The sequence below is a fragment of the Pelobates fuscus genome, chromosome 12 (assembly GCF_036172605.1).
Source record: "Pelobates fuscus isolate aPelFus1 chromosome 12, aPelFus1.pri, whole genome shotgun sequence".
Lineage (NCBI taxonomy): Eukaryota > Metazoa > Chordata > Amphibia > Anura > Pelobatidae > Pelobates > Pelobates fuscus.
Genome location: NC_086328.1, coordinates 79,689,731 through 79,713,740, shown reverse-complemented (window position 1 = coordinate 79,713,740; position 24,010 = coordinate 79,689,731). Strand labels below are relative to the sequence as shown.

General features: G+C 35.9%; 12 non-coding genes across 12 annotated transcripts; all 12 read left to right on the top strand.

The window, feature by feature from the left end:
• Window positions 1–5,481: 5,481 nt before the first annotated feature.
• On the top strand, window positions 5,482–5,553 carry TRNAA-CGC (transfer RNA alanine (anticodon CGC)). Its single transcript has one exon. It is a non-coding gene; the product is annotated as a tRNA-Ala (tRNA).
• Window positions 5,554–7,246: 1,693 nt separating this feature from the next.
• On the top strand, window positions 7,247–7,318 carry TRNAA-CGC (transfer RNA alanine (anticodon CGC)). Its single transcript has one exon. It is a non-coding gene; the product is annotated as a tRNA-Ala (tRNA).
• Window positions 7,319–8,382: 1,064 nt separating this feature from the next.
• TRNAA-UGC (transfer RNA alanine (anticodon UGC)) lies at window positions 8,383–8,454 on the top strand. Its single transcript has one exon. It is a non-coding gene; the product is annotated as a tRNA-Ala (tRNA).
• Window positions 8,455–9,519: 1,065 nt separating this feature from the next.
• On the top strand, window positions 9,520–9,591 carry TRNAA-UGC (transfer RNA alanine (anticodon UGC)). The gene has a single exon. It is a non-coding gene; the product is annotated as a tRNA-Ala (tRNA).
• A 2,946-nt stretch (window positions 9,592–12,537) lies between these two features.
• Window positions 12,538–12,609, top strand: TRNAA-CGC (transfer RNA alanine (anticodon CGC)). Its single transcript has one exon. It is a non-coding gene; the product is annotated as a tRNA-Ala (tRNA).
• Window positions 12,610–13,673: 1,064 nt separating this feature from the next.
• TRNAA-UGC (transfer RNA alanine (anticodon UGC)) lies at window positions 13,674–13,745 on the top strand. The gene has a single exon. It is a non-coding gene; the product is annotated as a tRNA-Ala (tRNA).
• Window positions 13,746–14,810: 1,065 nt separating this feature from the next.
• On the top strand, window positions 14,811–14,882 carry TRNAA-UGC (transfer RNA alanine (anticodon UGC)). The gene has a single exon. It is a non-coding gene; the product is annotated as a tRNA-Ala (tRNA).
• Window positions 14,883–16,571: 1,689 nt separating this feature from the next.
• TRNAA-CGC (transfer RNA alanine (anticodon CGC)) lies at window positions 16,572–16,643 on the top strand. The gene has a single exon. It is a non-coding gene; the product is annotated as a tRNA-Ala (tRNA).
• A 1,693-nt stretch (window positions 16,644–18,336) lies between these two features.
• TRNAA-CGC (transfer RNA alanine (anticodon CGC)) lies at window positions 18,337–18,408 on the top strand. The gene has a single exon. It is a non-coding gene; the product is annotated as a tRNA-Ala (tRNA).
• A 1,693-nt stretch (window positions 18,409–20,101) lies between these two features.
• Window positions 20,102–20,173, top strand: TRNAA-CGC (transfer RNA alanine (anticodon CGC)). The gene has a single exon. It is a non-coding gene; the product is annotated as a tRNA-Ala (tRNA).
• Window positions 20,174–21,237: 1,064 nt separating this feature from the next.
• On the top strand, window positions 21,238–21,309 carry TRNAA-UGC (transfer RNA alanine (anticodon UGC)). The gene has a single exon. It is a non-coding gene; the product is annotated as a tRNA-Ala (tRNA).
• A 1,065-nt stretch (window positions 21,310–22,374) lies between these two features.
• Window positions 22,375–22,446, top strand: TRNAA-UGC (transfer RNA alanine (anticodon UGC)). Its single transcript has one exon. It is a non-coding gene; the product is annotated as a tRNA-Ala (tRNA).
• Window positions 22,447–24,010: the final 1,564 nt, after the last annotated feature.

The window sequence follows — 24,010 nt, the reverse complement described above, 5'->3', positions numbered from 1 at the left end:
TTACTTAGTATAGAAACATAGATAAAGGTGAGGGGAGAGAAATAATCTCTACAATTATATTAGTAATCTAAGAGTTTTATAGAGAACGATACAACCAAAAGCTTGCACAAGCACACGACACTACTGAATCGGTTAAGGGTAATATGGAGAAAAAGTTTAAAACGAGGAATGTTAACACGAGTGCCTTTTTTTTTTTTTTTTTTTTAGTACTTATCACAGAATACATATATAAGGGTATGGGTAGAGAATGTATCATTATAATTTATACTAGAAAACCTAGAGCCTACAGAGATCGTTATAACTGAAAGTTAGTATTATTAATACGCCACTATAAAATTGGTTAGTGTAAATTGGAAACAGTTTAAATCATAGAAGAAAGGAAAGAGAAAAGAGAAAAGAAAGAAAAGATATATATATATATTTTTTTTTTTTTTTTTTTTTTTTCTTTCCCTCTCCCTCTCCCTCCCCCAGTCGCCCCTCCTCGACTCTCACTTAGAGTCCCGCCTGATGCTTATATTAAGCATAAATCTCGGAGTAGCGATCTACTCACGAGACGGGGGCTATCCGCTAGAGACTAAGGTTAGTCCTAGGCGAGATAGGTAAAGATGTGGTACCAGAAAAGGTTCCCGATTAATGTAGTGTTGTTTGTTATGAACATGTGTTATCTGAAGGGTCTTAAAGGCAAGAGGCTAGAAAATAAAGAGAGAGAAGGTAAATATGGTTAAGTTTTTGTCTATAAATGCTCAGGGCCTAAATACTATGCATAAAAGATCTATGATACGCAACCAAATGATAAAAGAAAAGATTGATATCTGCTTAGTCCAGGAGACACATTGGAGACAAAATGAGAAACCCACATGGGGAGGTAATAAGTTTCCAATTATCCTACATGCATCCATGAAAGATAAAAAGAAAAGAGGTGTAGCAATGATAATTTCGGACAGGGTTAAGTGGGAGAAACTCTATCAGGATTTAGACACGGAAGGTAGATTTATGATTTTGGTGGCGAAGATAAATGACGTGAAATTCACCATAATTAATCTATATCTTCCGAATGTAGCTCCAGTTTCCCAATTAAAGAAAATATTAAACAAAGCGGATTTGGTTAAAACAGGGATATATATAGTGGCGGGCGACTTTAATTGCATACTGGATCCACAAAAAGATAAAAAATTGCTGAAAGGGAGCTCACTGAATAAAGCAGTAATTAAAAACGCTAGTTCTTTGACCAACATTAAAAACAATTATGATTTATTTGACGTCTGGCGCCTCCAAAATCCGGATGTAAGAGATTATACTCATCTATCGAGAGTATATTACACATACTCAAGAATTGACATGATTTGGGGAAATATGAATCTAGTAGATAACTTGACTAGGATAGACATTGTAGAAAACGTCTGGTCGGACCATAGTATGTATATATTTGAACTAAAAGACAATTTGACAGCTAGAAGTAACTCAACTTGGAAACTAAATAATTATTTGCTATATAACAAACATAGCAAGTCCAAGCTGGAGAATCTGATAAAATGCTTTTTTGAGGAGAATGACCCTTCGGATACCTCAAACCTCAACACTTGGTGTTGTTTCAAAGCAGTGGTAAGAGGCTACCTTATAAAGCTAAATCATGAAGCTAAAGGTAAAGAAAAAAGACTAGGAGACTTGCATATTGAACTCTATAAGCTTACAACTGATAATAAAAATGAGCCTACTATGGAGAGAGGTAGAAGAATAGCAGAAGTTCAAAAAAATATTTTACAATGTCTGAATATTAAGATAGCAAATAATATAAAGAAATTAAAACTTAGATTCTACTGTAGAGGAAATAAAACAGACAAGATGTTAACTAATAAGCTGAGGAAACAACAGGCTAAGGCGCGCATATCCAAGATTGTATATAACTCAAATACCTATATAAATCCAAAAGAGATTGGAGACTGTTTTAGAGATTACTACGGGTCATTATACAATCTTCCCGTAGAAACCTCTGTAATAAAGATTAAGGAATATTTAACCAGTACAAAGCTAAAAAAAATAGATCAAATTCAGAAGGATAGTTTGAACAAAGAGATTACAGAGGACGAGGTTATTAGGGCTATATCTAAAACCCAGAAGCTAAAAACACCAGGCCCAGATGGGTTTTCTAATTTGTTTTTTCATACTTATAAATCTATTTTGAGTTCACATCTAGCACTAGCGTTTAATGATGCAGTGAAAATAGGTAGCTTCCCGGAAGAGATGACAAGAGCAAACATGCTTCCCATCCTGAAACAAGGAAAAGATCCAGCTGTAGTATCTAGCTACCGTCCCATCTCTCTAATCAATTCAGATGTAAAAATATTCTCATCCATCCTGGCAGACCGCCTTAAAGGTATTATTAAAACTCTTATCAATAATGACCAAATAGGTTTCATACCAGATAGATGGGTGGGATCCAATTCAAGAAGAATTATAAGTATTATAGACAACGCTAACAAGAAACATATTCCTCTTATGACCCTAGCAGTCGACGCAGAAAAAGCCTTCGATAGGCTAAACTGGAAGTTTTTAGAACTAACCCTAGAAGCCTATGGAATAGATGGCTGGATGATAAGAGGAATTATGGCCCTATATAAAAACCCTTCTACTAGGATAGTAGGCCCCAATGTATGTTCAGATTGGGTATCAGTTAATAATGGAGTCAGACAAGGGTGCCCGCTCTCACCTCTATTATACATCCTCTCAATAGAACCCTTAGCGGAAAATATTAGAAACAATGTAGATATAAAGGGATACAAAATAGGAGAAAAAGAACTAAAAATTAGTCTTTATGCGGATGACATCCTTCTGACAATCACTGACCCAGTTAGATCTTTGAAACATATGATGGGAGAAGTTAGACGGTATAGCCAACTAGCAAATTATAAACTTAACAATGAAAAAACAGTCGTGATGAGCATTGAATTAGATAAAAAGTCAAGAGAGGAAATTAGTAATCTCTACGCATTTACATGGGCACCTCAGAAGTTTGACTGCTTAGGAATAACCATTACGAAAAATATAGAGAGAATGATGGAAGAAAATTTCTTAAGCTTGCTAAAAAGTACAAACTTACTACTCAAAGAGTGGAGAAGTGCGCAGATTACCTGGTGGGGTCGTATTAATGTCATCAACTACTATATTATCCCTAAGTGGAACTATTTATTTCAAATGATTCCACTCAGGGTTCCAGATAGTTGGTTGACATTATTGCAGAATAATCTAGAGAACTTTATTAATAAAGGTAAGAAAAATAGAATAAACAGGAAAATCCTATCACTAAAAACCAAGGACGGTGGATTAAATTTTCCCAATATAAGAGTTATATACTGGGCAAACGTGATTACACATATGTACAGGTCCCAGACGGTGACGGCTAGGAAAGAAAGTTGGTTTTGTATGGAAATGGAAGATTTAGGTCTAAAAAGTTCAGAGGGCATATTATGGAATACAAAACCTTTAGGTAAAATGGAGATCGATATCAAAAATAATATTATATGGGCTCAAATGGTGCCAGTCTGGGAGGAATTCAAAATGAAAATGTCTCTAAAACATGCGATTTTGGATACAGCAAATCTGAGAACAATAGAAGCCAATATGAGGGACATCTCTCTAGATAGCTGGCGAACCCAGGGAATATATAAAGTCTCGCAGATATTAGGTGCAGCTAACATATTGCCTTTTGATATTATTGTACAGAAATTCCATCTGTCCCAGCGAGAAGTATTTACGTACCTGAGACTTAAATATTTCCTGCAGAAACACCTTAGCAAAGATCTTGGAAAAGCGTATATGATGATAAAAAACATTTTCTCAAACCAGAATGTACCAAAAGTCCTAGCTAAAGCAATAGTAGCTATAAGAAACATGAATGAAGTGGTTAGCTTCCCTCAGAAAACTAAATGGGAGAGTGATCTGAAATGTCCGTTAGATCAGGATGAGTGGTGTAAAGCCATAAATATTACTCGTCGACAGGTCCAATGCTTAAATCTATTAGAATCTTACTATAAGGTCATCTATAGATGGTATCTAGTCCCCAGTAAGCTGTCCCAGATGTACCCAGGGGTATCTTCTAAATGTTGGAGATGCGATAAAGAAGTAGGCTCATTTATCCATATCTGGTGGAGTTGTTCAAAAATCCAGAGCTCTATAAAGAGAATGCTAAGATTCATAAAAGAGATAACCGGAATAGAGTTAGAAATGAAACCTGAGATAGTCTTGCTACACATGCACTGGCCAAAGATGGTCTATAGTATCAGATGCTTTGTTATTCACTGCTTTATTGCATTTAAAATTGTCTTAGCACGGAATTGGAAATCAAACCAAACGATCAATTGGGATACGATTAAGGACCAAATCCGTCTTCAGACAATGATGGAGAGAGATCTGAGCATCCCATATTTGAATGCCCCCAAAAGGAGAGACCTATGGCAAGGGTGGCTCAACAAAATTGAAAATCGGCCATAAAGCATATTAGGATTTACCTGAGCTCAGAAAGAATTAGAGCTATGAGTTAATGATATATCCCCTCTCAATGCCTGACCCGGCAGATAACACTGTATTGTGTTTGTATTTTGTATTTTGTATTATGTAAATGTGTTAAATGTGCTAATTATGTTAAAACAGTATTGGACTTATGTAGTCATAGTGTTAAATGTATGTGTGTAAGAAATTAAATAAAAGAATTTATACTAAAAAAAAAAAAAATAGATTTCCTTATTCCCAAAGAAAATAGCATAGCGTTGCCAACTTCTCTAAGTGGGTTTTTAATAGTGTATATGGCGTATCCTACTTAAATTCTAGCGTTTCGGGAAGTTTCCTTGACCTCACATTCGTAGTTTTAGTGACTTCTCATGAGAATTTCATTTCTTTGGCTACAGAAGCTTTATTAAAATTGTTTCAAGGCTGATGTTTTAGAAAAGAGTCCAACATAGCTCCTTCCACAGCTTGGAACGTTTAGCCGAAAAGAAAATGCAATTCAGGTTTTGATTTTGAACAATTTAGAGTTGAGTGAGCAAACTTAATTAAACATCTGCTAAGATCCTGTTCACTGCTGTCTCAGAAAATCTGGTGCCTGGTGTCCATGAGGTGTCAGTAAATCGATTATAGGTCCTCATTCCCCGAGTAAAAGAGGATAATTTTTGGATAAGAAGATGATATACTTAGTGAAGAACTTCATATTTTGACCAATAAAGTCATAAATGGAAGGGCATTTAAGCCATCTGATATAACAATTGACACTAAGTTACCATACGTAGGCTAGGAGTCCTAAACAATCATTGGATGTGGTTAAATGTGTCCAACTATTACCTCTGTTAATATACATCTGAGGCTTTTAACTATTTTGCAATCTACAGTCCTCAGACGAACTTTATTAAAAAAAAATAGACAAGGTTATTTTTTCGAATTAGCCGAGGTTCTATTTGTGTGTCGTGTTCTGTAATGCTGCAGCAATGTAATGGGGATGTAGCTCAGTGGTAGAGCGCATGCTTCGCATGTATGAGGCCCCGGGTTCAATCCCCGGCATCTCCAGGTGCAATTAATTTTAATTTAGAAGAGTCGGCATGAGTGACTTTGTTTACATAGTTCCAATGAAGAATTTATTCACCAGAAGATGAATTGTATCGAGAAAAATATGTAGGCAAAAAGTGATGTTTTCAAAATATTCACAAACTCGGCTTTAGTCACAGCTTCTTTAAATAAGTCAAAATTTTACAATTTAGTAATTATCACACAACAATGTCAACATTAGTGTATCAATCCAAAGAAAAATCTTTAAGCTCCAAATCCTCTCTTGTCTTAAAAATACTGTGTCTGGTTTCCTTCTGAGGACAGAGTCTGCATTAGATTTCCTTATTCCCAAAGAAAATAGCATAGCGTTGCCAACTTCTCTAAGTGGGTTTTTAATAGTGTATATGGCGTATCCTACTTAAATTCTAGAGTTTCGGGAAGTTTCCTTGACCTCACATTCGTAGTTTTAGTGACTTCTCATGAGAATTTCATTTCTTTGGCTACAGAAGCTTTATTAAAATTGTTTCAAGGCTGATGTTTTAGAAAAGAGTCCAACATAGCTCCTTCCACAGCTTGGAACGTTTAGCCGAAAAGAAAATGCAATTCAGGTTTTGATTTTGAACAATTTAGAGTTGAGTGAGCAAACTTAATTAAACATCTGCTAAGATCCTGTTCACTGCTGTCTCAGAAAATCTGGTGCCTGGTGTCCATGAGGTGTCAGTAAATCGATTATAGGTCCTCACTCCCCGAGTAAAAGAGGATAATTTTTGGATAAGAAGATGATATACTTAGTGAAGAACTTCATATTTTGACCAATAAAGTCAAAATTTTACAATTTAGTAATTATCACACAACAATGTCAACATTAGTGTATCAATCCAAAGAAAAATCTTTAAGCTCCAAATCCTCTCTTGTCTTAAAAATCCTGTGTCTGGTTTCCTTCTGAGGACAGAGTCTGCATTAGATTTCCTTATTCCCAAAGAAAATAGCATAGCGTTGCCAACTTCTCTAAGTGGGTTTTTAATAGTGTATATGGCGTATCCTACTTAAATTCTAGCGTTTCGGGAAGTTTCCTTGACCTCACATTCGTAGTTTTAGTGACTTCTCATGAGAATTTCATTTCTTTGGCTACAGAAGCTTTATTAAAATTGTTTCAAGGCTGATGTTTTAGAAAAGAGTCCAACATAGCTCCTTCCACAGCTTGGAACGTTTAGCCGAAAAGAAAATGCAATTCAGGTTTTGATTTTGAACAATTTAGAGTTGAGTGAGCAAACTTAATTAAACATCTGCTAAGATCCTGTTCACTGCTGTCTCAGAAAATCTGGTGCCTGGTGTCCATGAGGTGTCAGTAAATCGATTATAGGTCCTCATTCCCCGAGTAAAAGAGGATAATTTTTGGATAAGAAGATGATATACTTAGTGAAGAACTTCATATTTTGACCAATAAAGTCATAAATGGAAGGGCATTTAAGCCATCTGATATAACAATTGACACTAAGTTACCATACGTAGGCTAGGAGTCCTAAACAATCATTGGATGTGGTTAAATGTGTCCAACTATTACCTCTGTTAATATACATCTGAGGCTTTTAACTATTTTGCAATCTACAGTCCTCAGACGAACTTTATTAAAAAAAAATAGACAAGGTTATTTTTTCGAATAAGCCGAGGTTCTATTTGTGTGTCGTGTTCTGTAAAGCTGCAGCAATATAATGGGGATGTAGCTCAGTGGTAGAGCGCATGCTTCGCATGTATGAGGCCCCGGGTTCAATCCCCGGCATCTCCAGGTGCAATTAATTTTAATTTAGAAGAGTCGGCATGAGTGACTTTGTTTACATAGTTCCAATGAAGAATTTATTCACCAGAAGATGAATTGTATCGAGAAAAATATGTAGGCAAAAAGTGATGTTTTCAAAATATTCACAAACTCGGCTTTAGTCACAGCTTCTTTAAATAAGTCAAAATTTTACAATTTAGTAATTATCACACAACAATGTCAACATTAGTGTATCAATCCAAAGAAAAATCTTTAAGCTCCAAATCCTCTCTTGTCTTAAAAATCCTGTGTCTGGTTTCCTTCTGAGGACAGAGTCTGCATTAGATTTCCTTATTCCCAAAGAAAATAGCATAGCGTTGCCAACTTCTCTAAGTGGGTTTTTAATAGTGTATATGGCGTATCCTACTTAAATTCTAGAGTTTCGGGAAGTTTCCTTGACCTCACATTCGTAGTTTTAGTGACTTCTCATGAGAATTTCATTTCTTTGGCTACAGAAGCTTTATTCAAATTGTTTCAAGGCTGATGTTTTAGAAAAGAGTCCAACATAGCTCCTTCCACAGCTTGGAACGTTTAGCCGAAAAGAAAATGCAATTCAGGTTTTGATTTTGAACAATTTAGAGTTGAGTGAGCAAACTTAATTAAACATCTGCTAAGATCCTGTTCACTGCTGTCTCAGAAAATCTGGTGCCTGGTGTCCATGAGGTGTCAGTAAATCGATTATAGGTCCTCATTCCCCGAGTAAAAGAGGATAATTTTTGGATAAGAAGATGATATACTTAGTGAAGAACTTCATATTTTGACCAATAAAGTCATAAATGGAAGGGCATTTAAGCCATCTGACATAACAATTGACACTAAGTTACCATACGTAGGCTAGGAGTCCTAAACAATCATTGGATGTGGTTAAATGTGTCCAACTATTACCTCTGTTAATATACATCTGAGGCTTTTAACTATTTTGCAATCTACAGTCCTCAGACGAACTTTATTAAAAAAAATAGACAAGGCTATTTTTTCGAATGAGCCGAGGTTCTATTTGTGTGTCGTGTTCTGTAATGCTGCAACAGTGTAATGGGGATGTAGCTCAGTGGTAGAGCGCATGCTTTGCATGTATGAGGCCCCAGGTTCAATCCCTGGCATCTCCAGGTGCAATTAATTTTAATTTAGAAGAGTCGGCATGAGTGACTTTGTTTACATAGTTCCAATGAAGAATTTATTCACCAGAAGATGAATTGTATCGAGAAAAATATGTAGGCAAAAAGTGATGTTTTCAAAATATTCACAAACTCGGCTTTAGTCACAGCTTCTTTAAATAAGTCAAAATTTTACAATTTAGTAATTATCACACAACAATGTCAACATTAGTGTATCAATCCAAAGAAAAATCTTTAAGCTCCAAATCCTCTCTTGTCTTAAAAATCCTGTGTCTGGTTTCCTTCTGAGGACAGAGTCTGCATTAGATTTCCTTATTCCCAAAGAAAATAGCATAGCGTTGCCAACTTCTCTAAGTGGGTTTTTAATAGTGTATATGGCGTATCCTACTTAAATTCTAGAGTTTCGGGAAGTTTCCTTGACCTCACATTCGTAGTTTTAGTGACTTCTCATGAGAATTTCATTTCTTTGGCTACAGAAGCTTTATTAAAATTGTTTCAAGGCTGATGTTTTAGAAAAGAGTCCAACATAGCTCCTTCCACAGCTTGGAACGTTTAGCCAAAAAGAAAATGCAATTCAGGTTTTGATTTTGAACAATTTAGAGTTGAGTGAGCAATCTTAATTAAACATCTGCTAAGATCCTGTTCACTGCTGTCTCAGAAAATCTGGTGCCTGGTGTCCATGAGGTGTCAGTAAATCGATTATAGGTCCTCACTCCCCGAGTAAAAGAGGATAATTTTTGGATAAGAAGATGATATACTTAGTGAAGAACTTCATATTTTGACCAATAAAGTCATAAATGGAAGGGCATTTAAGCCATCTGATATAACAATTGACACTAAGATACCATACATAGGCTAGGAGTCCTAAACAATCATTGGATGTGGTTAAATGTGTCCAACTATTACCTCTGTTAATATACATCTGAGGCTTTTAACTATTTTGCAATCTACAGTCCTCAGACGAACTTTATTAAAAAAAAATAGACAAGGCTATTTTTAAGAATGAGCCGAGGTTCTATTTGTGTGTCGTGTTCTGGAATGCTGCAGCAATGTAATGGGGATGTAGCTCAGTGGTAGAGCGCATGCTTTGCATGTATGAGGCCCAGGGTTCAATCCCCGGCGTCTCCAGGTGCAATTAATTTTAATTTAGAAGAGTCGGCATGAGTGACTTTGTTTACATAGTTCCAATGAAGAATTTATTCACCAGAAGATGAATTGTATCGAGAAATATATGCAAAAAGTGATGTTTTCAAAATATTCACAAACTCGGCTTTAGTCACAGCTTCTTTAACTAAGTCAAAATTTTACAATTTAGTAATTATCACACAACAATGTCAACATTAGTGTATCAATCCAAAGAAAAATCTTTAAGCTCCAAATCCTCTCTTGTCTTAAAAATCCTGTGTCTGGTTTCCTTCTGAGGACAGAGTCTGCATTAGATTTCCTTATTCCCAAAGAAAATAGCATAGCGTTGCCAACTTCTCTAAGTGGGTTTTTAATAGTGTATATGGCGTATCCTACTTAAATTCTAGAGTTTCGGGAAGTTTCCTTGACCTCACATTCGTAGTTTTAGTGACTTCTCATGAGAATTTCATTTCTTTGGCTACAGAAGCTTTATTAAAATTGTTTCAAGGCTGATGTTTTAGAAAAGAGTCCAACATAGCTCCTTCCACAGCTTGGAACGTTTAGCCGAAAAGAAAATGCAATTCAGGTTTTGATTTTGAACAATTTAGAGTTGAGTGAGCAAACTTAATTAAACATCTGCTAAGATCCTGTTCACTGCTGTCTCAGAAAATCTGGTGCCTGGTGTCCATGAGGTGTCAGTAAATCGATTATAGGTCCTCATTCCCCGAGTAAAAGAGGATAATTTTTGGATAAGAAGATAATATACTTAGTGAAGAACTTCATATTTTGACCAATAAAGTCAAAATTTTACAATTTAGTAATTATCACACAACAATGTCAACATTAGTGTATCAATCCAAAGAAAAATCTTTAAGCTCCAAATCCTCTCTTGTCTTAAAAATCCTGTGTCTGGTTTCCTTCTGAGGACAGAGTCTGCATTAGATTTCCTTATTCCCAAAGAAAATAGCATAGCGTTGCCAACTTCTCTAAGTGGGTTTTTAATAGTGTATATGGCGTATCCTTCTTAAATTCTAGAGTTTCGGGAAGTTTCCTTGACCTCACATTCGTAGTTTTAGTGACTTCTCATGAGAATTTCATTTCTTTGGCTACAGAAGCTTTATTAAAATTGTTTCAAGGCTGATGTTTTAGAAAAGAGTCCAACATAGCTCCTTCCACAGCTTGGAACGTTTAGCCGAAAAGAAAATGCAATTCAGGTTTTGATTTTGAACAATTTAGAGTTGAGTGAGCAAACTTAATTAAACATCTGCTAAGATCCTGTTCACTGCTGTCTCAGAAAATCTGGTGCCTGGTGTCCATGAGGTGTCAGTAAATCGATTATAGGTCCTCATTCCCCGAGTAAAAGAGGATAATTTTTGGATAAGAAGATGATATACTTAGTGAAGAACTTCATATTTTGACCAATAAAGTCAAAATTTTACAATTTAGTAATTATCACACAACAATGTCAACATTAGTGTATCAATCCAAAGATAAATCTTTAAGCTCCAAATCCTCTCTTGTCTTAAAAATCCTGTGTCTGGTTTCCTTCTGAGGACAGAGTCTGCATTAGATTTCCTTATTCCCAAAGAAAATAGCATAGCGTTGCCAACTTCTCTAAGTGGGTTTTTAATAGTGTATATGGCGTATCCTACTTAAATTCTAGAGTTTCGGGAAGTTTCCTTGACCTCACATTCGTAGTTTTAGTGACTTCTCATGAGAATTTCATTTCTTTGGCTACAGAAGCTTTATTAAAATTGTTTCAAGGCTGATGTTTTAGAAAAGAGTCCAACATAGCTCCTTCCACAGCTTGGAACGTTTAGCCGAAAAGAAAATGCAATTCAGGTTTTGATTTTGAACAATTTAGAGTTGAGTGAGCAAACTTAATTAAACATCTGCTAAGATCCTGTTCACTGCTGTCTCAGAAAATCTGGTGCCTGGTGTCCATGAGGTGTCAGTAAATCGATTATAGGTCCTCATTCCCCGAGTAAAAGAGGATAATTTTTGGATAAGAAGATGATATACTTAGTGAAGAACTTCATATTTTGACCAATAAAGTCAAAATTTTACAATTTAGTAATTATCACACAACAATGTCAACATTAGTGTATCAATCCAAAGATAAATCTTTAAGCTCCAAATCCTCTCTTGTCTTAAAAATCCTGTGTCTGGTTTCCTTCTGAGGACAGAGTCTGCATTAGATTTCCTTATTCCCAAAGAAAATAGCATAGCGTTGCCAACTTCTCTAAGTGGGTTTTTAATAGTGTATATGGCGTATCCTACTTAAATTCTAGCGTTTCGGGAAGTTTCCTTGACCTCACATTCGTAGTTTTAGTGACTTCTCATGAGAATTTCATTTCTTTGGCTACAGAAGCTTTATTAAAATTGTTTCAAGGCTGATGTTTTAGAAAAGAGTCCAACATAGCTCCTTCCACAGCTTGGAACGTTTAGCTGAAAAGAAAATGCAATTCAGGTTTTGATTTTGAACAATTTAGAGTTGAGTGAGCAAACTTAATTAAACATCTGCTAAGATCCTGTTCACTGCTGTCTCAGAAAATCTGGTGCCTGGTGTCCATGAGGTGTCAGTAAATCGATTATAGGTCCTCATTCCCCGAGTAAAAGAGGATAATTTTTGGATAAGAAGATGATATACTTAGTGAAGAACTTCATATTTTGACCAATAAAGTCATAAATGGAAGGGCATTTAAGCCATCTGATATAACAATTGACACTAAGTTACCATACGTAGGCTAGGAGTCCTAAACAATCATTGGATGTGGTTAAATGTGTCCAACTATTACCTCTGTTAATATACATCTGAGGCTTTTAACTATTTTGCAATCTACAGTCCTCAGACGAACTTTATTAAAAAAAAAATAGACAAGGTTATTTTTTCGAATTAGCCGAGGTTCTATTTGTGTGTCGTGTTCTGTAATGCTGCAGCAATGTAATGGGGATGTAGCTCAGTGGTAGAGCGCATGCTTCGCATGTATGAGGCCCCGGGTTCAATCCCCGGCATCTCCAGGTGCAATTAATTTTAATTTAGAAGAGTCGGCATGAGTGACTTTGTTTACATAGTTCCAATGAAGAATTTATTCACCAGAAGATGAATTGTATCGAGAAAAATATGTAGGCAAAAAGTGATGTTTTCAAAATATTCACAAACTCGGCTTTAGTCACAGCTTCTTTAAATAAGTCAAAATTTTACAATTTAGTAATTATCACACAACAATGTCAACATTAGTGTATCAATCCAAAGAAAAATCTTTAAGCTCCAAATCCTCTCTTGTCTTAAAAATACTGTGTCTGGTTTCCTTCTGAGGACAGAGTCTGCATTAGATTTCCTTATTCCCAAAGAAAATAGCATAGCGTTGCCAACTTCTCTAAGTGGGTTTTTAATAGTGTATATGGCGTATCCTACTTAAATTCTAGAGTTTCGGGAAGTTTCCTTGACCTCACATTCGTAGTTTTAGTGACTTCTCATGAGAATTTCATTTCTTTGGCTACAGAAGCTTTATTCAAATTGTTTCAAGGCTGATGTTTTAGAAAAGAGTCCAACATAGCTCCTTCCACAGCTTGGAACGTTTAGCCGAAAAGAAAATGCAATTCAGGTTTTGATTTTGAACAATTTAGAGTTGAGTGAGCAAACTTAATTAAACATCTGCTAAGATCCTGTTCACTGCTGTCTCAGAAAATCTGGTGCCTGGTGTCCATGAGGTGTCAGTAAATCGATTATAGGTCCTCATTCCCCGAGTAAAAGAGGATAATTTTTGGATAAGAAGATGATATACTTAGTGAAGAACTTCATATTTTGACCAATAAAGTCATAAATGGAAGGGCATTTAAGCCATCTGACATAACAATTGACACTAAGTTACCATACGTAGGCTAGGAGTCCTAAACAATCATTGGATGTGGTTAAATGTGTCCAACTATTACCTCTGTTAATATACATCTGAGGCTTTTAACTATTTTGCAATCTACAGTCCTCAGACGAACTTTATTAAAAAAAATAGACAAGGCTATTTTTTCGAATGAGCCGAGGTTCTATTTGTGTGTCGTGTTCTGTAATGCTGCAACAGTGTAATGGGGATGTAGCTCAGTGGTAGAGCGCATGCTTTGCATGTATGAGGCCCCGGGTTCAATCCCCGGCATCTCCAGGTGCAATTAATTTTAATTTAGAAGAGTCGGCATGAGTGACTTTGTTTACATAGTTCCAATGAAGAATTTATTCACCAGAAGATGAATTGTATCGAGAAAAATATGTAGGCAAAAAGTGATGTTTTCAAAATATTCACAAACTCGGCTTTAGTCACAGCTTCTTTAAATAAGTCAAAATTTTACAATTTAGTAATTATCACACAACAATGTCAACATTAGTGTATCAATCCAAAGAAAAATCTTTAAGCTCCAAATCCTCTCTTGTCTTAAAAATCCTGTGTCTGGTTTCCTTCTGAGGACAGAGTCTGCATTAGATTTCCTTATTCCCAAAGAAAATAGCATAGCGTTGCCAACTTCTCTAAGTGGGTTTTTAATAGTGTATATGGCGTATCCTACTTAAATTCTAGAGTTTCGGGAAGTTTCCTTGACCTCACATTCGTAGTTTTAGTGACTTCTCATGAGAATTTCATTTCTTTGGCTACAGAAGCTTTATTAAAATTGTTTCAAGGCTGATGTTTTAGAAAAGAGTCCAACATAGCTCCTTCCACAGCTTGGAACGTTTAGCCGAAAAGAAAATGCAATTCAGGTTTTGATTTTGAACAATTTAGAGTTGAGTGAGCAATCTTAATTAAACATCTGCTAAGATCCTGTTCACTGCTGTCTCAGAAAATCTGGTGCCTGGTGTCCATGAGGTGTCAGTAAATCGATTATAGGTCCTCACTCCCCGAGTAAAAGAGGATAATTTTTGGATAAGAAGATGATATACTTAGTGAAGAACTTCATATTTTGACCAATAAAGTCATAAATGGAAGGGCATTTAAGCCATCTGATATAACAATTGACACTAAGTTACCATACATAGGCTAGGAGTCCTAAACAATCATTGGATGTGGTTAAATGTGTCCAACTATTACCTCTGTTAATATACATCTGAGGCTTTTAACTATTTTGCAATCTACAGTCCTCAGACGAACTTTATTAAAAAAAAATAGACAAGGCTATTTTTTCGAATGAGCCGAGGTTCTATTTGTGTGTCGTGTTCTGGAATGCTGCAGCAATGTAATGGGGATGTAGCTCAGTGGTAGAGCGCATGCTTTGCATGTATGAGGCCCAGGGTTCAATCCCCGGCATCTCCAGGTGCAATTAATTTTAATTTAGAAGAGTCGGCATGAGTGACTTTGTTTACATAGTTCCAATGAAGAATTTATTCACCAGAAGATGAATTGTATCGAGAAATATATGCAAAAAGTGATGTTTTCAAAATATTCACAAACTCGGCTTTAGTCACAGCTTCTTTAACTAAGTCAAAATTTTACAATTTAGTAATTATCACACAACAATGTCAACATTAGTGTATCAATCCAAAGAAAAATCTTTAAGCTCCAAATCCTCTCTTGTCTTAAAAATCCTGTGTCTGGTTTCCTTCTGAGGACAGAGTCTGCATTAGATTTCCTTATTCCCAAAGAAAATAGCATAGCGTTGCCAACTTCTCTAAGTGGGTTTTTAATAGTGTATATGGCGTATCCTTCTTAAATTCTAGAGTTTCGGGAAGTTTCCTTGACCTCACATTCGTAGTTTTAGTGACTTCTCATGAGAATTTCATTTCTTTGGCTACAGAAGCTTTATTAAAATTGTTTCAAGGCTGATGTTTTAGAAAAGAGTCCAACATAGCTCCTTCCACAGCTTGGAACGTTTAGCCGAAAAGAAAATGCAATTCAGGTTTTGATTTTGAACAATTTAGAGTTGAGTGAGCAAACTTAATTAAACATCTGCTAAGATCCTGTTCACTGCTGTCTCAGAAAATCTGGTGCCTGGTGTCCATGAGGTGTCAGTAAATCGATTATAGGTCCTCACTCCCCGAGTAAAAGAGGATAATTTTTGGATAAGAAGATGATATACTTAGTGAAGAACTTCATATTTTGACCAATAAAGTCAAAATTTTACAATTTAGTAATTATCACACAACAATGTCAACATTAGTGTATCAATCCAAAGAAAAATCTTTAAGCTCCAAATCCTCTCTTGTCTTAAAAATCCTGTGTCTGGTTTCCTTCTGAGGACAGAGTCTGCATTAGATTTCCTTATTCCCAAAGAAAATAGCATAGCGTTGCCAACTTCTCTAAGTGGGTTTTTAATAGTGTATATGGCGTATCCTACTTAAATTCTAGCGTTTCGGGAAGTTTCCTTGACCTCACATTCGTAGTTTTAGTGACTTCTCATGAGAATTTCATTTCTTTGGCTACAGAAGCTTTATTAAAATTGTTTCAAGGCTGATGTTTTAGAAAAGAGTCCAACATAGCTCCTTCCACAGCTTGGAACGTTTAGCCGAAAAGAAAATGCAATTCAGGTTTTGATTTTGAACAATTTAGAGTTGAGTGAGCAAACTTAATTAAACATCTGCTAAGATCCTGTTCACTGCTGTCTCAGAAAATCTGGTGCCTGGTGTCCATGAGGTGTCAGTAAATCGATTATAGGTCCTCATTCCCCGAGTAAAAGAGGATAATTTTTGGATAAGAAGATGATATACTTAGTGAAGAACTTCATATTTTGACCAATAAAGTCATAAATGGAAGGGCATTTAAGCCATCTGATATAACAATTGACACTAAGTTACCATACGTAGGCTAGGAGTCCTAAACAATCATTGGATGTGGTTAAATGTGTCCAACTATTACCTCTGTTAATATACATCTGAGGCTTTTAACTATTTTGCAATCTACAGTCCTCAGACGAACTTTATTAAAAAAAAATAGACAAGGTTATTTTTTCGAATTAGCCGAGGTTCTATTTGTGTGTCGTGTTCTGTAATGCTGCAGAAATGTAATGGGGATGTAGCTCAGTGGTAGAGCGCATGCTTCGCATGTATGAGGCCCCGGGTTCAATCCCCGGCATCTCCAGGTGCAATTAATTTTAATTTAGAAGAGTCGGCATGAGTGACTTTGTTTACATAGTTCCAATGAAGAATTTATTCACCAGAAGATGAATTGTATCGAGAAAAATATGTAGGCAAAAAGTGATGTTTTCAAAATATTCACAAACTCGGCTTTAGTCACAGCTTCTTTAAATAAGTCAAAATTTTACAATTTAGTAATTATCACACAACAATGTCAACATTAGTGTATCAATCCAAAGAAAAATCTTTAAGCTCCAAATCCTCTCTTGTCTTAAAAATACTGTGTCTGGTTTCCTTCTGAGGACAGAGTCTGCATTAGATTTCCTTATTCCCAAAGAAAATAGCATAGCGTTGCCAACTTCTCTAAGTGGGTTTTTAATAGTGTATATGGCGTATCCTACTTAAATTCTAGAGTTTCGGGAAGTTTCCTTGACCTCACATTCGTAGTTTTAGTGACTTCTCATGAGAATTTCATTTCTTTGGCTACAGAAGCTTTATTAAAATTGTTTCAAGGCTGATGTTTTAGAAAAGAGTCCAACATAGCTCCTTCCACAGCTTGGAACGTTTAGCCGAAAAGAAAATGCAATTCAGGTTTTGATTTTGAACAATTTAGAGTTGAGTGAGCAAACTTAATTAAACATCTGCTAAGATCCTGTTCACTGCTGTCTCAGAAAATCTGGTGCCTGGTGTCCATGAGGTGTCAGTAAATCGATTATAGGTCCTCACTCCCCGAGTAAAAGAGGATAATTTTTGGATAAGAAGATGATATACTTAGTGAAGAACTTCATATTTTGACCAATAAAGTCAAAATTTTACAATTTAGTAATTATCACACAACAATGTCAACATTAGTGTATCAATCCAAAGAAAAATCTTTAAGCTCCAAATCCTCTCTTGTCTTAAAAATCCTGTGTCTGGTTTCCTTCTGAGGACAGAGTCTGCATTAGATTTCCTTATTCCCAAAGAAAATAGCATAGCGTTGCCAACTTCTCTAAGTGGGTTTTTAATAGTGTATATGGCGTATCCTACTTAAATTCTAGCGTTTCGGGAAGTTTCCTTGACCTCACATTCGTAGTTTTAGTGACTTCTCATGAGAATTTCATTTCTTTGGCTACAGAAGCTTTATTAAAATTGTTTCAAGGCTGATGTTTTAGAAAAGAGTCCAACATAGCTCCTTCCACAGCTTGGAACGTTTAGCCGAAAAGAAAATGCAATTCAGGTTTTGATTTTGAACAATTTAGAGTTGAGTGAGCAAACTTAATTAAACATCTGCTAAGATCCTGTTCACTGCTGTCTCAGAAAATCTGGTGCCTGGTGTCCATGAGGTGTCAGTAAATCGATTATAGGTCCTCATTCCCCGAGTAAAAGAGGATAATTTTTGGATAAGAAGATGATATACTTAGTGAAGAACTTCATATTTTGACCAATAAAGTCATAAATGGAAGGGCATTTAAGCCATCTGATATAACAATTGACACTAAGTTACCATACGTAGGCTAGGAGTCCTAAACAATCATTGGATGTGGTTAAATGTGTCCAACTATTACCTCTGTTAATATACATCTGAGGCTTTTAACTATTTTGCAATCTACAGTCCTCAGACGAACTTTATTAAAAAAAAATAGACAAGGTTATTTTTTCGAATTAGCCGAGGTTCTATTTGTGTGTCGTGTTCTGTAATGCTGCAGCAATGTAATGGGGATGTAGCTCAGTGGTAGAGCGCATGCTTCGCATGTATGAGGCCCCGGGTTCAATCCCCGGCATCTCCAGGTGCAATTAATTTTAATTTAGAAGAGTCGGCATGAGTGACTTTGTTTACATAGTTCCAATGAAGAATTTATTCACCAGAAGATGAATTGTATCGAGAAAAATATGTAGGCAAAAAGTGATGTTTTCAAAATATTCAATAACTCGACTTTAGTCACAGCTTCTTTAAATAAGTCAAAATTTTACAATTTAGTAATTATCACACAACAATGTCAACATTAGTGTATCAATCCAAAGAAAAATCTTTAAGCTCCAAATCCTCTCTTGTCTTAAAAATACTGTGTCTGGTTTCCTTCTGAGGACAGAGTCTGCATTAGATTTCCTTATTCCCAAAGAAAATAGCATAGCGTTGCCAACTTCTCTAAGTGGGTTTTTAATAGTGTATATGGCGTATCCTACTTAAATTCTAGAGTTTCGGGAAGTTTCCTTGACCTCACATTCGTAGTTTTAGTGACTTCTCATGAGAATTTCATTTCTTTGGCTACAGAAGCTTTATTCAAATTGTTTCAAGGCTGATGTTTTAGAAAAGAGTCCAACATAGCTCCTTCCACAGCTTGGAACGTTTAGCCGAAAAGAAAATGCAATTCAGGTTTTGATTTTGAACAATTTAGAGTTGAGTGAGCAAACTTAATTAAACATCTGCTAAGATCCTGTTCACTGCTGTCTCAGAAAATCTGGTGCCTGGTGTCCATGAGGTGTCAGTAAATCGATTATAGGTCCTCACTCCCCGAGTAAAAGAGGATAATTTTTGAATAAGAAGATGATATACTTAGTGAAGAACTTCATATTTTGACCAATAAAGTCAAAATTTTACAATTTAGTAATTATCACACAACAATGTCAACATTAGTGTATCAATCCAAAGAAAAATCTTTAAGCTCCAAATCCTCTCTTGTCTTAAAAATCCTGTGTCTGGTTTCCTTCTGAGGACAGAGTCTGCATTAGATTTCCTTATTCCCAAAGAAAATAGCATAGCGTTGCCAACTTCTCTAAGTGGGTTTTTAATAGTGTATATGGCGTATCCTACTTAAATTCTAGCGTTTCGGGAAGTTTCCTTGACCTCACATTCGTAGTTTTAGTGACTTCTCATGAGAATTTCATTTCTTTGGCTACAGAAGCTTTATTAAAATTGTTTCAAGGCTGATGTTTTAGAAAAGAGTCCAACATAGCTCCTTCCACAGCTTGGAACGTTTAGCCGAAAAGAAAATGCAATTCAGGTTTTGATTTTGAACAATTTAGAGTTGAGTGAGCAAACTTAATTAAACATCTGCTAAGATCCTGTTCACTGCTGTCTCAGAAAATCTGGTGCCTGGTGTCCATGAGGTGTCAGTAAATCGATTATAGGTCCTCATTCCCCGAGTAAAAGAGGATAATTTTTGGATAAGAAGATGATATACTTAGTGAAGAACTTCATATTTTGACCAATAAAGTCATAAATGGAAGGGCATTTAAGCCATCTGATATAACAATTGACACTAAGTTACCATACGTAGGCTAGGAGTCCTAAACAATCATTGGATGTGGTTAAATGTGTCCAACTATTACCTCTGTTAATATACATCTGAGGCTTTTAACTATTTTGCAATCTACAGTCCTCAGACGAACTTTATTAAAAAAAAATAGACAAGGTTATTTTTTCGAATAAGCCGAGGTTCTATTTGTGTGTCGTGTTCTGTAAAGCTGCAGCAATATAATGGGAATGTAGCTCAGTGGTAGAGCGCATGCTTCGCATGTATGAGGCCCCGGGTTCAATCCCCGGCATCTCCAGGTGCAATTAATTTTAATTTAGAAGAGTCGGCATGAGTGACTTTGTTTACATAGTTCCAATGAAGAATTTATTCACCAGAAGATGAATTGTATCGAGAAAAATATGTAGGCAAAAAGTGATGTTTTCAAAATATTCACAAACTCGGCTTTAGTCACAGCTTCTTTAAATAAGTCAAAATTTTACAATTTAGTAATTATCACACAACAATGTCAACATTAGTGTATCAATCCAAAGAAAAATCTTTAAGCTCCAAATCCTCTCTTGTCTTAAAAATCCTGTGTCTGGTTTCCTTCTGAGGACAGAGTCTGCATTAGATTTCCTTATTCCCAAAGAAAATAGCATAGCGTTGCCAACTTCTCTAAGTGGGTTTTTAATAGTGTATATGGCGTATCCTACTTAAATTCTAGAGTTTCGGGAAGTTTCCTTGACCTCACATTCGTAGTTTTAGTGACTTCTCATGAGAATTTCATTTCTTTGGCTACAGAAGCTTTATTCAAATTGTTTCAAGGCTGATGTTTTAGAAAAGAGTCCAACATAGCTCCTTCCACAGCTTGGAACGTTTAGCCGAAAAGAAAATGCAATTCAGGTTTTGATTTTGAACAATTTAGAGTTGAGTGAGCAAACTTAATTAAACATCTGCTAAGATCCTGTTCACTGCTGTCTCAGAAAATCTGGTGCCTGGTGTCCATGAGGTGTCAGTAAATCGATTATAGGTCCTCATTCCCCGAGTAAAAGAGGATAATTTTTGGATAAGAAGATGATATACTTAGTGAAGAACTTCATATTTTGACCAATAAAGTCATAAATGGAAGGGCATTTAAGCCATCTGACATAACAATTGACACTAAGTTACCATACGTAGGCTAGGAGTCCTAAACAATCATTGGATGTGGTTAAATGTGTCCAACTATTACCTCTGTTAATATACATCTGAGGCTTTTAACTATTTTGCAATCTACAGTCCTCAGACGAACTTTATTAAAAAAAATAGACAAGGCTATTTTTTCGAATGAGCCGAGGTTCTATTTGTGTGTCGTGTTCTGTAATGCTGCAACAGTGTAATGGGGATGTAGCTCAGTGGTAGAGCGCATGCTTTGCATGTATGAGGCCCCGGGTTCAATCCCCGGCATCTCCAGGTGCAATTAATTTTAATTTAGAAGAGTCGGCATGAGTGACTTTGTTTACATAGTTCCAATGAAGAATTTATTCACCAGAAGATGAATTGTATCGAGAAAAATATGTAGGCAAAAAGTGATGTTTTCAAAATATTCACAAACTCGGCTTTAGTCACAGCTTCTTTAAATAAGTCAAAATTTTACAATTTAGTAATTATCACACAACAATGTCAACATTAGTGTATCAATCCAAAGAAAAATCTTTAAGCTCCAAATCCTCTCTTGTCTTAAAAATCCTGTGTCTGGTTTCCTTCTGAGGACAGAGTCTGCATTAGATTTCCTTATTCCCAAAGAAAATAGCATAGCGTTGCCAACTTCTCTAAGTGGGTTTTTAATAGTGTATATGGCGTATCCTACTTAAATTCTAGAGTTTCGGGAAGTTTCCTTGACCTCACATTCGTAGTTTTAGTGACTTCTCATGAGAATTTCATTTCTTTGGCTACAGAAGCTTTATTAAAATTGTTTCAAGGCTGATGTTTTAGAAAAGAGTCCAACATAGCTCCTTCCACAGCTTGGAACGTTTAGCCGAAAAGAAAATGCAATTCAGGTTTTGATTTTGAACAATTTAGAGTTGAGTGAGCAATCTTAATTAAACATCTGCTAAGATCCTGTTCACTGCTGTCTCAGAAAATCTGGTGCCTGGTGTCCATGAGGTGTCAGTAAATCGATTATAGGTCCTCACTCCCCGAGTAAAAGAGGATAATTTTTGGATAAGAAGATGATATACTTAGTGAAGAACTTCATATTTTGACCAATAAAGTCATAAATGGAAGGGCATTTAAGCCATCTGATATAACAATTGACACTAAGTTACCATACATAGGCTAGGAGTCCTAAACAATCATTGGATGTGGTTAAATGTGTCCAACTATTACCTCTGTTAATATACATCTGAGGCTTTTAACTATTTTGCAATCTACAGTCCTCAGACGAACTTTATTAAAAAAAAATAGACAAGGCTATTTTTTCGAATGAGCCGAGGTTCTATTTGTGTGTCGTGTTCTGGAATGCTGCAGCAATGTAATGGGGATGTAGCTCAGTGGTAGAGCGCATGCTTTGCATGTATGAGGCCCAGGGTTCAATCCCCGGCATCTCCAGGTGCAATTAATTTTAATTTAGAAGAGTCGGCATGAGTGACTTTGTTTACATAGTTCCAATGAAGAATTTATTCACCAGAAGATGAATTGTATCGAGAAATATATGCAAAAAGTGATGTTTTCAAAATATTCACAAACTCGGCTTTAGTCACAGCTTCTTTAACTAAGTCAAAATTTTACAATTTAGTAATTATCACACAACAATGTCAACATTAGTGTATCAATCCAAAGAAAAATCTTTAAGCTCCAAATCCTCTCTTGTCTTAAAAATCCTGTGTCTGGTTTCCTTCTGAGGACAGAGTCTGCATTAGATTTCCTTATTCCCAAAGAAAATAGCATAGCGTTGCCAACTTCTCTAAGTGGGTTTTTAATAGTGTATATGGCGTATCCTACTTAAATTCTAGAGTTTCGGGAAGTTTCCTTGACCTCACATTCGTAGTTTTAGTGACTTCTCATGAGAATTTCATTTCTTTGGCTACAGAAGCTTTATTAAAATTGTTTCAAGGCTGATGTTTTAGAAAAGAGTCCAACATAGCTCCTTCCACAGCTTGGAACGTTTAGCCGAAAAGAAAATGCAATTCAGGTTTTGATTTTGAACAATTTAGAGTTGAGTGAGCAAACTTAATTAAACATCTGCTAAGATCCTGTTCACTGCTGTCTCAGAAAATCTGGTGCCTGGTGTCCATGAGGTGTCAGTAAATCGATTATAGGTCCTCATTCCCCGAGTAAAAGAGGATAATTTTTGGATAAGAAGATGATATACTTAGTGAAGAACTTCATATTTTGACCAATAAAGTCAAAATTTTACAATTTAGTAATTATCACACAACAATGTCAACATTAGTGTATCAATCCAAAGAAAAATCTTTAAGCTCCAAATCCTCTCTTGTCTTAAAAATCCTGTGTCTGGTTTCCTTCTGAGGACAGAGTCTGCATTAGATTTCCTTATTCCCAAAGAAAATAGCATAGCGTTGCCAACTTCTCTAAGTGGTTTTTAATAGTGTATATGGCGTATCCTACTTAAATTCTAGAGTTTCGGGAAGTTTCCTTGACCTCACATTCGTAGTTTTAGTGACTTCTCATGAGAATTTCATTTCTTTGGCTACAGAAGCTTTATTCAAATTGTTTCAAGGCTGATGTTTTAGAAAAGAGTCCAACATAGCTCCTTCCACAGCTTGGAACGTTTAGCCGAAAAGAAAATGCAATTCAGGTTTTGATTTTGAACAATTTAGAGTTGAGTGAGCAAACTTAATTAAACATCTGCTAAGATCCTGTTCACTGCTGTCTCAGAAAATCTGGTGCCTGGTGTCCATGAGGTGTCAGTAAATCGATTATAGGTCCTCATTCCCCGAGTAAAAGAGGATAATTTTTGGATAAGAAGATGATATACTTAGTGAAGAACTTCATATTTTGACCAATAAAGTCATAAATGGAAGGGCATTTAAGCCATCTGACATAACAATTGACACTAAGTTACCATACGTAGGCTAGGAGTCCTAAACAATCATTGGATGTGGTTAAATGTGTCCAACTATTACCTCTGTTAATATACATCTGAGGCTTT